This window comes from Lissotriton helveticus, chromosome 9 (genome assembly GCF_964261635.1).
Source record: "Lissotriton helveticus chromosome 9, aLisHel1.1, whole genome shotgun sequence".
NCBI classification, from domain to species: domain Eukaryota; kingdom Metazoa; phylum Chordata; class Amphibia; order Caudata; family Salamandridae; genus Lissotriton; species Lissotriton helveticus.
The window spans coordinates 586142740-586152872 of record NC_136070.1 but is presented as its reverse complement, the minus strand read 5'-3'; the positions used below and the strand labels follow the sequence as shown (position 1 = coordinate 586152872).

The 10133-nt window shown below is 43.9% G+C and overlaps 1 protein-coding gene across 1 annotated transcript in view; it reads left to right on the top strand.

The window, feature by feature from the left end:
• The first annotated feature begins 6225 nt into the window (after window positions 1-6225).
• LOC144781616 (prospero homeobox protein 1-like) overlaps window positions 6226-10133 on the top strand; it is an 88105-nt gene continuing 84197 nt past the window's right edge. Inside the window, exon 1 of the mRNA XM_078660560.1 lies at window positions 6226-6626. The gene's annotated coding sequence lies outside the window, so the exon portion shown is untranslated. The remainder of the gene's footprint in view (window positions 6627-10133) is intronic.

Here is a 10133-nt window from a genome sequence, read left to right as displayed (position 1 = left end):
GGAGTGATGCGGAGTGGAGTGGAGTGGAATGGTGTGGAGTGGTGTGGAGTGGAGTGGAGTGGTGTAGTGTAGTGTATGCATGGTGTGGTAGGGCACTGCAATTACATACAATACATTATCAATTGGAAAGACTATTACATTTTCACAAACCTACAAATGCCATTGCCTAGTGTATTGATGTGTTTTGATCATATTCAAATATTTGTTTCCACCACATTTTATAATTACAAAAAATAAACATAGGGCCTTATTTACAAGAAAGTACCGCAGGGCAGCACCGCAAGCCCTTTGACTGAGCCACGATGCCGCACTTTCAAAGCATAGGGATGCATCATATTTATAACAATATCATGCGTCCCTGTGCATTCCCCTGCACTGATGCTCAATCGACTGCCATGCGCCACGCAGGCACCCTTGTACCATGGTGCAAGGGTGCCTGTGTTGTGGGGAGATTGTTTCTGTGCAGGAAGGAGTACCTCCTGCACAAAAACAATTACAAAACAAGCATTTGCAATGCAATTGGTCGCGCGATTTCGAGAGTTTAAGCTATTGTCATTTACAATAACAATAGCTCAAACTCTTGTAAATGCAAGTCCTATTTCACTTTAAAGAAGCCGCCGCCATTGCCTGGGGCTGCTTGAAAGTGAAAGCGGACATGGTGAGGAAAGCCCGTCGAGCCTACAGTAGGAGAAAACCTTTAAAGAAAAGACTGCTTTCAGAGAAAATAAGACATACTGTGTCGCAACAAAAGTAAAAGGGCCAGTCGCCATGGGAGGTTACAAATGCAGACAAGGCGGTACCAAGGAGGGACTAACAATCCTAATAACAACTGGCAAGCTAGCGTTTAGGAAGGACAATGTCACAAGCCAATGAAAAATATGGGCAAAGAGTGGGCAGGGCTTCATAGCAATACTCCAATACTGCATGCCTCGCAGCAGCGCATGCGCTGCCCAGGCTCGACCTAAAAAATTAAAAGAGGTGTTTTCCTCTTCCTATGTGTGCTGCAGAATGCAGCACCCTTAGAGAGAGGAAAAAAAGAGGAGAAATGTAAACAATTCCGCTTGCTGCACCTCGCTACACCATCCTTGGGTGGCGTAGCATTCCGACGCAGTTCCAGGTTTGCGAATTCTCATAAATCTGGAAATGAGGCAGAATACATGGGTGTTGCGTGGGAACACCTACCGTAACACCCATGTCATGCCCTTTTCACGCAAAGTGTTGCATGAGAAGGGGCCATATTTACAAGGACACATAAAGCCACGCAGAGTGGCTTTATGTGTCCTTGCAAATACAGGGCCAGAGGTTGCGCCAGCAGTGCATCACAAAACGTGACACACCGGTGGCGCAATGGGCTTGTAAATAAGACCCTAAATTTGTACTTTCTTAATTCTGATATATTCTGAAATATCAGCATGGTTTATTTTTGTTGTGTGCTAGAAAAAAAGCCTTTGCTTTCACTACAAGATTGTCACAAAAAATCTCTCACTTTAAAGTCAGAGAAAGAAAATCTCCCTTGGAAGACAGAGCCAGACATTTGACCACTGTCTTTGAACTTAAAGCAAATGTGACAAGATAAGAACAAGATTTAAAGGCCTGGTTAGAGAAAACTAGAACTCAGAAGGCTACAGTAAAAAGGCAATGCCCCACCAGACAGATGAACTCAAGCTGGACAGCCTAACACAAATAACGTCAACAAATAGAAAGCAAGCAAATGTGAGTTACAAAGCCAATGGTCTGTAATGGGTGAAATGCATTCCCTGGGAAGCTTTCCGAATGCCCACCAGGAGCTGTTAGCAAACTAGACAGCTGCACTGTATGATAGGCTTCGAACTTACAAATCAACAATCGCTCCTAGTTTGTGTGTGCACCATGGTCATTATGTTTTTGTTCTATTAAAAAAAACAAATGTTTTTTTTCTATTAGAAAAACAAAACTCATTTTGACTGTTTGATTATGCACTAAAAAATGCTGTCAGGCTGTCCAGGGCCACTGGAATTATGCAATTGTGCGGTCGCTGTGATTTTCTCATAGTTATAGATTTGCCTTATTTGCCACACACTCCATCATCTGCTGCATATTCTACAGATTTTAACAAAAAAATGTTGTTTCTAGCTCAAACGGTTCAAAAGTTACTGGAAATGCAGCAACCCTTGTTGCTGTGCAGTGGAAGGCCTTTTGTGAAGCAGGACTGATCCCCTTTCTGATGCTTATTGCTATATTTGGGTATTAAACTGTACTGATGAAGTGCAACCGATGCCTAGACAATGTTACCAAGTTTAAAAATGATGAAATAATGAAGTAGTACTATTACAATATGACCCACATTATGCCGCATAATTTACTCAACCATGCCGCATAATTTGTCCCTCTCCTGCAGCATAATTTCAGTGACCCTGCCTTAAACCAATGTTCTTCCAGTTCCTATTCCAACCACTAAGTGCCCACATTTGCAAAAATATTTGCCTGCAACTATCCATTTACAGGTTACAGGCCCTAAAAGCTTGGGTCCCGGAGGAGCCTACTTAAGGTGTTATATCCACTCACAGTACCAGTACCTCTTCTATTTAAACATTGATTTTTGTCATGAGTTGGTGTTGAATCTGGTCACCTTGAACTCTTTCCGTTACTCTCTTCGCCGACTTTGAATTTTGAACCAGTTTCTTCTGGCAACAAGAAACCTTCGTTCCTGTAGGTTGGGCATCACACTTCTCTTTTGAGTGGCCATATTTGTAAGATTTGTTACCTACTATTAGTGACGTGGGCTCCAACCAAATAAACTGGGTATAATCCAGTTAATAAACTAGAACAAAGGCCAGGTGCATCGGAATTCCCTCCATGCATGCACATGGTTCTCTCTACAGCCGAGGGGCAGTCATTAAGAACCACTGCCCAAAGTAAAGGACTGAGGGGCAGATGTATCAAGATACCCTTTTGCGAATCTGTAATAGCGATTTTTAAGGAATCGCTATTTGAGAATTGCAAAATGGTATGTATGTAGAATTTTGCTATTTTTTAGAGATTTCTTAAAATTCCTTAATTGCGATTAGCAAATTGCTAATCGGTCGCAATTAAGGAATAATTTCCCATTCATTTCTATGGGCCAGGAGGCCCATAGGAATGAATGTGAAATTATTCTCAATTTGCGATTCGCAATTTGCTAATCGCAAATTGAGAATAATTTCAAGGGTGCAAGGGTGTCTTAAGGACACCCTGCTGCACCCCTGAAATTGACATGTGTGTGCATGTGGCGTACATACATGGGCATGTATGAGCGTCACATGCCACCTTTACAAATTGCAAATAGTGCAGTTGTAAAAGAATTCGCAAATCACCACCAACTACAAGTTGGTGGTAATTTGCGATTTCTTAGTGTGAATTCGCAATGCTTTCTTCTTTCTTACATACCATTTAAGGAATCGCTTTTTGCGATTCCTTAAATGGTAGCGCAAAATTAAGGAATCGCAAATTTTGCGATTCCTTAATTTTGCGATGCGATTTTTTTCATACATCACAATTCCCGTTTTTTTGTCGCAAACGCTGCTATTTTGCGATTCACAGCGTTTGCGACAAAAAAACGCTTTATACATCTGCCCCTGAGACTCCAACATTTTCAGAGCTTGCAGAGGAATTCCGATCGGAATTGCAGTTTGACTCCCATATTAATTTGTATTCTTAACGTGAATCACTATAGAACTTTGGGGGGTATCTTGTCCTAAGATAGTGCGACAGGCACTTTAGTTCGTTTTTTAGGGTCCTGTAATTTCAACTGCCATTCTATACTTGCAAGTAGAGACCTGTAATTTGTAAAAGCAATTTTCTGGCAGGACATTAAGCTTGTTGTCGTGATTACGACGCTAGGCTGTCCTGAGATTAACCCACCACTGTTCGCCCTCCATATCCTTAATAGGAAAGCAGCTGTACCCACGGCGCTGGGGGACCAGGGAGTAAGTAAGATTTATTTGTTTCAATTAATTAAAATTGTTACAAAATACATTTGCATGATAGCATATAAGACAATAAAAGCATCTTTCAATCATTAAAATCGTTTTTTTTTTCACAATATCAATATGGGATTAAATCCCCTCAGTTTTCTTTTCAGTTAAAAGCTGTTGCGGGTGTCCAGCAAATTTGGCAAACCTTGCCAGTTCCATTGGAATTTCCTGGTTAAAAAGAAATTTTATCTCCTCAGTGCAAGTATGTGTGACCTATTTTTTAAAAAGCAGCTTTATTAAAGTACGGCGTGCATTCAACAGATTCGGGCAAATACGGATAAAAATGGGCCAGGGATTCCTTGCATTGATGACATAGTCTGCACGAGCCAATATTTGCCTTGGATTTCCAGCGGACATGTATATCCTTTATTGGTAAAACCATAAGTCTGACAAGCAGGATCAGCTTTAAGATAGGCTTATTAAGTGCACAGTTTAAATAAGGTTGGCATAGTTTGTCCTTGTAAGAACTTACAATGACCAGAATATTACTGGCAGAGGTGTCAATAGACCTAAGTCCTTCCTGCCTAGATAGGAGCCTTACTTATTTTTTCAGTATAGTTTTTAGTGCCAGTGGCTGATGTATAAAAAGTTCACAATTCGCAATGTCGAGGTACAATTTAGGCCACCGCCAAGTAGTCTGACCAGGAATTGCTGCTATTCCAAAAAATGTCCTTAAAAATGTCTGTCATCGTTTTGGAAGGTGCTGCGCAGATTCCGTAGAATTTGGCAAATTATAGAGGCCCAATTTTCGAAGGTTTGTTTATTTAGGCCCAACTCAAGGTGTATCACAGTGCTCCAGGCCTATGCTGGAATTTGAAAAATACGATTGCAATGTAGGCACGACAATGCGCCAACTCTATAATGTTCGCCAAGGCTCCAAGGAACACGGTTTGTCTATAGGAAACTGAAGGCAGAAGAATGGCTCTACCTACCTTCCAAATTGCTGCGGTAGTTGGACTGTGCAGATTGGCGTGGAGTATACACATTGCAAATGTCCCTTCCCTGGTCTTTTCTTCTATAGAGGAGATATGTGCATTAAACTTGCAATTGCTCCTAAACCATACCCCCAAATAATTATATTTGGAGTCAGTAGTTATTTTCAGATTGTCCAGTCTCTAGTGATGTTTGGTTTTATTAGCATAACAGCCAAAGATAAGAACCTTGTTTCTTTTTCAGTTGGCCATTGGCCAGTGGTAACAGACAGTATCCACCGCAGATACTGGCCCGTGACCCCTGACTGCCTCAGGACCAATAGATGAATCACTAGTTCATTTTCATAACACTACTGTGGCGTGAATTCTGTAGGGACGCTGGTATAGCACGCATTGCATTGCACCAACAACATCTGCGTTGAAAAAAAAGCCCTGCTCTTGTAGTACACTGTAGTGTCCCCCTCCGGAGTACCAGAACATGGTGTATTCCAAACGCAAACAGCCTATGAAATAAAGGCAGTGCTTTAAATGGGCCAGTACTGTCAGTTGCTGAGTACCTGCACTTCTTCATTTTGACAGAGTATCAGCACTTCCCAGCAGATATGCAATATTTTTAATTGTAAAGTACCGGCACTTCTCAGAAGCAAGAGGGTACGCTGGTATAGGGTACCTACACTTCTGTTTTTCCATATCGAGCACTGAATATAGGGCTTTTGATATGTGGCTGTCTGGAGGAAAATGTCCTCCATCCTATGTCCGCTATCTCGCCTAATGTATCTCTCCTGTTATATGTACTCACTCGCATTTTGTCACTATCTTTACGTAGGTTTAAAGATGTCAGTCGGAAGTAGGGTAGCCAGGGGTACCATCTGTTATCCCTATCCCGTATGCCATATTCTATTTCCTTTTTTTTTTGCAAGTTTGTATAGCGCGAACTCGACCCGAAGGCATCAGAGAGCTTTACGCGAGCACCAGTTGCGTTACAGATGGACACGTTCATTTTTAGGCAGGGGGAGATTAAGTGATTTGCCCAGAATCACAGGATGCGTGGGCTTCCCGCCAGACTCGGACCTGGTTCCCCTGCGTCGAAGTCGGCCGCTCTGGCTGTTAAGCCATGCTCTTTCCCGGCGACTGTTGTCTCACGGTGCCCGTCCTATACTTTCCTGATACCTGTTTTCCTTTTCCACCCCCTCCTCCGTGCGTGACATTGCTACTTCCTCAATCCCACCCAGATGCCGGTGATTTATGAATTTGGGTGTCCCTGTGGAAAGCAGTTAAAGGCGCCTGATTTCTGTCATATTGTTTCTCTCTTGTTGTCTCTTCCCTCTCCTAGCGCCCGTTCTCTATCCAGTCTCCCTTTCTCTCACTCTCTCGCCTGGTCCCTCCTCTCCTGCCCGCCCGGCCCCTCCTGCCCCCGGATAAAGCTGCTTTACATATGAACCTGTCACAGACACTCTCCCCATCCCATCCCTAACACTTTCCCATTCAGACAGGACTTGGCTGTGGCAGGGGGGCACTCCGCCGCCAATAGGCGAGCGGCCCCCGTGACGACGGTCAATCCGATTGGTCACCCGTGATGAAAGTAGGAGTTTGGAGTTCCCCACGTGGGGGCGAATGCCCATTGTGATGTCACACGAGGAGCGAGCGAGCGGTGCCCGGGCTGTCAGTCAGGACCAGAGCGCGCCGGGGACAGCTGCCGGAGGTGAGTACCTCAGATGTGCCCGAGTTCTCCCTCTGCGTCGAGTGCGCCCGGGCGGCGTGCGCGCGCGGCGGAGGGCCGCAGGGTGCTAACGAGCAGCTGGAGGTTGGTGCAACTGTCCGCTCTGTGGGGCGCCCTGCTCAGCCTATCACTGCCTGTGTTCTCTACAGGCAGAGAAAAAGACCGGTTTGGGAAACTACCGTGGCGGGGAGACGGGGTTTAATTTAGAAGACCTCTCACTTGTTCCAGAATTGTAGCTGTACCTCCACTGTGACACACATCATGTAGTGTGGGACCTACTCACAGCTTTGCCCGTGTACCCCATTTCTGAATGCCGGAAACCCTTGTTGTTTTAATATCGAAACTCACACATTGCTCGGGAAAACAAAGCACCTCGACGCCGTTTGACAGCATTTTTAAAAAATATATTTCAGTCTGGGGCTCAGACACAACAATGCACCTCCATTTCCAATGCAGGAACTAGCCCATACCGTAGCCTGTGTATAGTGGCATTCAGCGCCCCCTGTTATACCTGCGCATTGACCCCATAGAGATCAGTCAGTGCGCCCTACTCTGAGCTCCAGCGCACTCTGTTATTAATGAATGCTCGGACAGAGAACCTCAATCGTGGCCGCTGCCTCCACCTGTCCTTCCTGAATGGATAGACCCACATACAGTTGGCAGTGTACCCCAGTCCTCACCTGCGGCATTCTCTGTTAGTGTAACGGACACCTACATAAAGCTCTTGTTGCGCATCTTAGTCGTGGGGCGCAACATTCTCTTGGGGTGTATACATGGGCACCAACATGTCGCTTTGCCAGGGTTTCTCAAATGTGGAATGCAGTATCGTGTTAGTATAACATATGGATTCTTCTCTGCCATTGCTCGACAACCCCGGCGTGCAGCACTCCCTGTTAGGGTAGGATACAGCCCCACATACACCTGTGTCGAGTGTACGCCTGTCTTGTAAATACAGCCTCACTTCTCTTCCTATGCGAGCGGAAGTATCGCCCCGAGACACCCACGACTTCCTTATTTTGGCGCTGACGTGCCTGGTGGCCTTTACCTGGTTAAATATTGTGTGAGGCAGAGCATTGAATTGGACTGTGCGCTGACGGGGACCCTCAGAGTGTGGGTCCTCAGGCCCCAGGGTTTCTGCTCAGATAGCTTTCTGTCAATTCTGCAGGTCCGGGTCGAGAAAAGTGCTGTTGTCGTGTATTGGTTCTCACTTTTATGCTGTGTGTGGTAGCTTAGTGGACTAATTAGTCTGCTGTAGGGCCCTGTGTTTGACCTCATGGTCACTGGTTTCACATCCGGGGGTCCACTCAGCCTTTCATCCTTCTGAGGCCGTTAAAATGAGTACCATTGTTTTGAGTAACACATAAACTGTTATTCAGCACCAAGATACCCTTCGGGGTGAACTTGTGCTTTACAAATACACGTTATGTTACTGGCACGTCTTCCAGAGCACAGCAAAGGTGAAAATGAGGGGCCAAGCATCAGAGCAGATGGGCAAACTGTTACTGGAGGGTATGGGCACAGTGTAGGTACAAGTAGTGTTTATATTTTTATAAATAGCAATAGGGGCGTCGAGTTTTCCTTAGTAGCCTGTCTATGGTGCTGCTGTACACCAGGGTCACTGAATACTAAGTCTGTATCGTTTTGATTCCACCAAAATGACCCTTTTTTTCACCACCATGCACTTCCTGTCTCTTTAATTCACTCTTGCAGATTATTTTTCAGATATGCTTTCTCACTTTGTCACTGTTTTCCTATCTTTCTCTTCCTCCTTCTTTCTCCCTTTTCTGCCTTTCTCTGGGCCAAAGTCTGATGATGAAAAACATATGTGTTGGTCCCAGAAATGAGTGCTGATGCCCACCCCTTACAACCACAGGCATAACTTATGCTCAGCTAGAAGCTTCCTAAGCCACGGGTCTCTAAACACCAATAGATATTTGGGAAATGTGCAATTAAAAGGAAAATGTGACTATTATTGTATTGTTTGACATGTTAAACATGATAATTTGAGAAAATAAATGGTTAGCAGTAAATTACTTTCCGTCAAAATGTATCTAAGGATATATATACACTCTTTGCACTTCAAAGTGTAAGTGGGCATTATCAACAACACCCTGAATTGCAATATATCTTTGATTTCTAATTCTTGATATACTGAATTTATTTTCCTAGAAAACAGACATGGATCATAGTTGTTTGCCTTGTCATTCAAAATGTCCCCTCTTTTCTCACTTGCAATGTTTTCTTTTTTTCGCATATATTTAATGTGACAAATTGGAAAGCAAGGGCAAAATACTTGTCGTAGTTTACATTTGTTAGAATAAATGCCCTTAAACCCAAAATATTAATGAGAAAATATCACGTTGTTTTAGGTGGCCCCAAGTAAATAATTTTCACATGAGGGGGTGGCTGGCCTGAATAAGCTTGAAGTCTGCAGTGATAGATTGTCCTACAATGAGATGTCGCGTGAAGGTGGAACTAGAGTACGTGGGTCATTTCGAGTAGAGGAGCAGAAATTGTGTTTGGTGCTGTTGAGTTGAAGGATGCTCTGGGCTAGCACATTTCACAGTCCTTGCTAAGAGCCTTGTGTACCTAGTAGTGTGGTAGATGGGTTTGTACTTGATGAATCGGGTACAGCTGTCAAAGGGAACAAGAGACAGGGATTCTTGAGGAACTCTCATACTGGGCTTGTGCTCCGTAGCGAAGTGTTGTGAGGCACCAACCGTAGAGCACCACTTAGTGACAGCACCAAATTCCCTTCCTTTAATAATATGGGTGGTAGTTCCCACAGACATACTTCTATTTTGCCTGAACAGCTAAAAATCTGTGCACCATTCTTGTGCGAGTGTTTTTTTTGGTGTCAGGATGGGCAACATGCTGCTGCATGTAGTTTGCCTGGAAAGATGCAAGCTAGAGGTCATTGTAGTTCAAGACTTAGGGCCTGGCTATGATATTGGTGCATGGAATGTTCCATCGCAAACTTGACGGATGTTCTGTCCGCCGGATTACAAGTTCCATGGGATATCGTGGAATTGTAATTTGGCAGATGGGATATCCGTCACGTTTGTAATGGAGTAAACCTGCCCATCAAGATTGTAATCAGGCCCTTAGATTACCTCAGAAAGGTGGCTTGTGTTGTATCATGGTGATCCACTCCATTGGGATGAGCAATATCTGGAGGCATAGGTCTTCTTCTTCCGCTGCCTCAAGGGTACTGTCAATATCTTTAATTAGTACATTTTTCTGATCAATCGGAGTAAACCTTGTTGTGTTTAAGTATATCCACTACAGAAATCCAGTACTACAAGTATGTTGTTGCAAAAATAACAACTAAAATATTGAAATATTGTGGCAGTAGGTATATATTGGCGGGTCTAGATTTACTGTTCTTACCTCCACATCTACATATCTTGTATAATTTCCATTTATATGGCGCTTACTACCCTTGATGAGGCGTTGATATATGTACATTCACTAATGCTGCTTTCAGAT